Source organism: Pseudopipra pipra, chromosome 2 (genome assembly GCF_036250125.1).
Source record: "Pseudopipra pipra isolate bDixPip1 chromosome 2, bDixPip1.hap1, whole genome shotgun sequence".
NCBI classification, from domain to species: domain Eukaryota; kingdom Metazoa; phylum Chordata; class Aves; order Passeriformes; family Pipridae; genus Pseudopipra; species Pseudopipra pipra.
Window position 1 is genome coordinate 17207501 of NC_087550.1, and position 4999 is coordinate 17212499.

The 4999-nt window shown below is 45.3% G+C and overlaps 1 long non-coding RNA gene across 1 annotated transcript; it reads right to left on the minus strand.

Annotated features, from left to right (window-relative positions):
- Positions 1–1724: 1724 nt before the first annotated feature.
- On the minus strand, positions 1725–4311 carry LOC135406636 (uncharacterized). The gene is made up of 3 exons (XR_010426391.1): positions 4214–4311; positions 3884–4007; positions 1725–3248 (listed from the first exon to the last, which is right to left on the minus strand). It is a non-coding gene; the product is annotated as an uncharacterized LOC135406636 (long non-coding RNA).
- Between the last annotated feature and the right edge of the window lie 688 nt (positions 4312–4999).

Below are 4999 nucleotides of genomic sequence, written 5' to 3' on the forward strand. Positions count from 1 at the left end.
TTTGAGCAATATTTTATAGTAACTCATATCTGCTGACATGGAAAGGTTCTGTATTTAGGCAAATGTTACTACTTCTTCAATGGGCTGGAGAAACCTAGAGAAGAAAGAAGAAAATTATGAAAGAGTCTGGGAAAGTAAGAGGGCTGGTTCCTGGGAAGAGAATGAGTAAACTAGAGCTGAACAGGGAAAGGACAGTACTGAAGTAGTAGGGGAAGACCAGAGGTAACCTCAGGGCAGATAGGCAAATGGAAGGTACTCTAGGCAGACCAGCAATGGCAGAAGATTCAAAGCCTTTTGTATTCAGAGGGGAACAAGACACAAAAATCCTCTTCTGCCCTATTCTGTGTTCTCACGTCAACTGTTTCTTTTTACAGGGACCTGGCTCATCTCAGCAATCTTTGCCAAGTTTTACAAAGTTCTTTGTACATTACCTTCTCTGGAGCTTGTGGTGGCTGAGCTGACATGGATTCTTTGGAGTGACAAAGCCTTTGAAGTTAGTGAGAAAGAGAGTAAGTAGAGACCTCTTGTCCTAAAATCCATGGTTCTTTGTTCCTCTCCTTTTATTTATTCACCTGTAATAAATCCTGCATGCTGGTGGAAAAGGCAATCTGAAATTCCTTCTGTCATGAGGTCTATTCTTTCCTCTGCCTTCTGGATGGACACATTCTGCAGTTAATATATTTCATCACTCTTCCCTGGATTTCTGGACTAATAACCTATTGTAAGCAGAGCAGTTTGAGCCACTAACCAGTGAAACCTGTACAGGTTTAAGGAAAAGGATAAGATACAGCTGACCCAAGTTGCCATTGTTTAACAGGGAAAGAAAAAAAGGCTGACTGGAACCTGTGACACAAATTGCAATAAAATAAAATAAAACCAAACCCACTAAGGTGTGCTGCCTGTTGGAGGCTTATATCAGGACATTGGCTCAGCTAATTCAACTTTTCCTGCCTATTTGTTTTCCAAGTCCTTGGGGAGCATTTCATTATATATTCAGTTTCCTTCTCAATCACCAGAAGTAACTTCTACTCTTTGAAATTACACCTTTGCACTGTTCTCGTGCTCTTGCTGCCAGAAATGTGGAGGTGATGCCATTCCTCTCCCCCTCCTTCAGCAGTCTCTGAACCACTCAGCTGGAGCACCACTGGTTGCTCTCTCTCAGTACTGAGCCTGCACATTTTCTCTTTACAATTTCCATTTCCTGGGAAAAAGTTAACTTTAAAAAGCAGTAGTTAAACTCACTCATCTCTTGTTTTGTTGTGTTTATACAAATACATTGATGGCTTCCAATCAGAGCCACAACTGAAGATCACAAAAGCACCTGTGACTACCATGGAAAAAAACCCACAGATAATTTAACTGAAAAAAATTATATTAATGGGCATTTAGTCTCAGGAAACTCTAATTTGAGGAATGCCAAGTTGAAAACCTCTTTGTAACATACATGATGGGACATGACAGATTTCAAGGCAAGTTGAATCAGCACATGATTTTCAGAATGCAAGGAATGGTTGTCTCCTAAATGCTGAGCAACTCTTGCTTGAAACATCACCCAAGATTGATTTCTAAAGGTCCCTCTAGCACTGCACCTTCTTTTATCCATTGCCAGCCAGCCTGGCAGTGTGGAGAACAGCCTTGGGAATATGTCCATATTCCCTTCCCTGGTCCTTTGTGAGAGCTCTTTCTCCAGGAGAGCAAGGAAGCACTGAAACTCAAAGCCCAGTTCTTTCTGTCAGTCCATTTCAATCAGCAACCACAGTCAGTCTCTACTGCAGGAAAGTGCTCATAGAATCATTTAATCATGGAACAACTTTGGATACGATTGTTGTAACTTCTTGATAGCTGGGATGAGGTTGTTGGATACCCAAAGGGTATTTGAAAGTCAAAAGATAGAAAACACAGTACTAGTGAGTTACTGTTTTAATGAAAGACTCACTGGAGGCTCTTTCCCTTCCACTGGTGATCTCTCCCACTAGAGGGTACTCTGTGGCTACCAAAGACAGTGCTCTGTGCTGAAGCTGCACTCAACACAAGCTTCTTTGGGGGGCCTTTACAAAAATACACTGGAAGCACATCTCTAACACACATCATATAACAACACAGAGAGCTGGGGGGAACTTTTCCAGCTCAAGCCCTTAAAAATGTAACTTTTTTTTTTTTCAAATACCGGTCTTGATATAGTTCTGTGGGTCTTGCCACGTTCACAGCATAGATCCTTCTGCCTGATTTCTTGTGAGACATCAAAGAGCATCCTGGGACATGTCACCTACTCACTAGCTTGCCTGGCTTGATTCTTGCTGTTGCACACAGGCATTTCCACACATGCCTGCTTCAGGTGCTGCAGCAGGGACAGAGGCTCTGACCCTGGTCCAGGCTGGTGGCTGGCACTTGGCTTCCCTCACTCAGGTCTCCCCAGTTGCCAGCACCCAGGCACATGTGGCCTGTGGTTCTGGCCCAGCTGCTGGCACCAGTCCCCCGTACACGTATGCACACCAGCTAGGGCATCCCTCACCCGGGAAAAGAGTCAGAAATGGAATTTATCTGGGAGCTGGGACACACCATGGTGAACAGGTGCTGGGCATGCCCAGACAAATGTACTGACCAGCCTCCTATATATCCTTTTATTCCTTTATCCATCCATTTTCCCTCTCTTTTTATTCCCAGATCCCTTTGATTCCTCCCCTTTCTCACCTTTGTCTCCTCCCAAAGCATTGCATAACAGTCCAGTACTATCCCAAAGTGCACTTCTTTTGCATGGCATGATGTGTTCGTACCCTTTTATTTTAGGCAGCGATGCCCCTCAGTTCAAAAGATGTTCTACTGATGGACTCATCTAGATGGGTTTCCCACACAGACCCCATGGCTTAGAATCTTCTGAGACATCACTGGGAGAGGCTTGGGCAAGCTGCTCCTTCCTCTGAGTCCTTAGTCGGGATCCCCCATCTGCCCTTGGGCCCCTGTGCTCCTCTTTGTGGAGATGGCTGATGTCTCTCCTTCATCTGCTGGGCTGGGGAGCAGGTGTGGTGGGGTGTTCCTTGGACTCCATCACCTGCCTTTGCCTCACTGTCCTCATTCATGGGTGAGCAGCCAAGCTCCTTCATGGATAACCCAGCAGATCCACTCTCAAATGCAGTTTGGAAGTTGCTGTTCAGGTTTTCAGCTTCCTCTGGAAACAAGCCCCTGTGATTCTTTTGCTTTCTTGGATTTCTCTTCTGCCTTTTGTGAAGTGAGCTGCCTGGTGTCTGCTCCTGCAAGAGACCCAGCACAGTGGTGTGGTCATCACAACAAAGCTCCACCCTACCTCGCATAGAGAAGTGACAGGAAGACAAGAGGGTTCCCATTCACAGCCCAGGACTAGCAAGAGCTTGCAAGGGAAATAGGGAGATCAAAGCAAAGTGTCTAGTGGGGGTGACTCAGCTGTGATCACTTACTGGTTTTGCCTGTGGATGCCACCAGCCCCCCGCTGCGCACCTTTGTGTCTGCACGACTGGGACGGCAGGGCAGACTTTCCTGGGGAAACTTCTGTGAGAGGCTGCAGGTTACACTGCCTGAGCTCTGCAGTGCTCCCTTGCCTTTGTCCAGAAGGCACACCCCATCTGCCCTCCTGGGCACTTCCAGTACCTATTCTTTGTCTTTCTACCTAACCATTGAGTACCTTTTCTCCTGCACACTCCAAGCCAGCAGTTCAAAACGCTAAATAGTTTTTCCTTAGCATCGCTAGAGGTGAGATGGGGCACGTGTGTCATCTACACAGCGTGGCTGTCCCATGCAGCAAAGATACGGCAGCAGAAGCAGACCCCAGGTCTCCATGGAAGGGTTTTGTCACATTCTTCCTAAGTGGAGGATGTGAATAATTACTAGAAGCCTTGGGTGTTTGTGTTACCTCATTTTGATAAACAACGTGCTGGTCTGTGGGTGTGTGCAGGCTCACAGAGGCCTTCTTGCCTAGGTCTTGGTGTAAGCCTGTCTCCTTTGCAGGTGTTCTGGGTGCACTACGGATCTTCTGTCTAGGAAAAACCCAACACCATTAATTAGTCACATAATGCTCAGATACCTCCTGGCATTTAGACTGAATTGTGCTAAAGATGCTGTTACTACCTGGATGAGTTTCCAGGGCAGGTATATAAAAACACCAACAAGAAACAGGCAGGGAAATTGCCAGGTGAACACAGGCAAGCCACATCATTTGCAAGAAAATGGAAAGTATTCTTACTTTTCCCTTGTGTTGTTTAGTCTTGTGGCACAATGTATCATCAAGATTGTCAAGAGCAACACAACTATTACAAGCGATGTGATGATTATGATCTTCTGAACACCTGCGAAAAGAAACTGGTAAGTTCACACAGAACACGAAGTGATGCCAACATGTGTCTTGTGTCCTCTTCAAAAGGTTGGGACTGAGGTGAAACATTCAGCATTTTGTGCTCATTTATTCCTTGAAGGAGAGAAAGGAACAGTGTAACAATGTAACACTTTGGAATGTAAAAAATTATTTTGGTTTTTAAATAAATGCTGGTAGTGTCTCACATTTCCCCGGTATCAGGGAAACCAAACCCCAGCATTTTAGCTCTTGATCTATTTGTGTTCCTCTTTCGGTAGGAAGATGCTTTATCATGACAGAAGTCTCCCATCCTTCCTGAGGCACATTGCCCAGCAAGATCTTCCATTTGGCAGCCAGGAACCTCGTCTGCTGATAACCTCCATCTGTGGATACTGCTGGAAGGCTGATTGCATCTCCCCTAAATCAGTGATTATATAGAAATATAAACATACAGAGGCATATATACCTATGTTGCACAAAACTACGTATTTATTAGATCTATATGTGCACACAGCCACCACACAGACACAAAGGTACCACAGGGAAGAGTCTTCTGCATGGTTTCAAATCACAAAGTCTCCGTCTAGCATGAGATCTGAACTCACAGAAGATTGTCCAGCAGGACCTACGTAAGTACAAGCTGCTCTCCCGCAATTGCATATCCCTTCCCAGCCACTC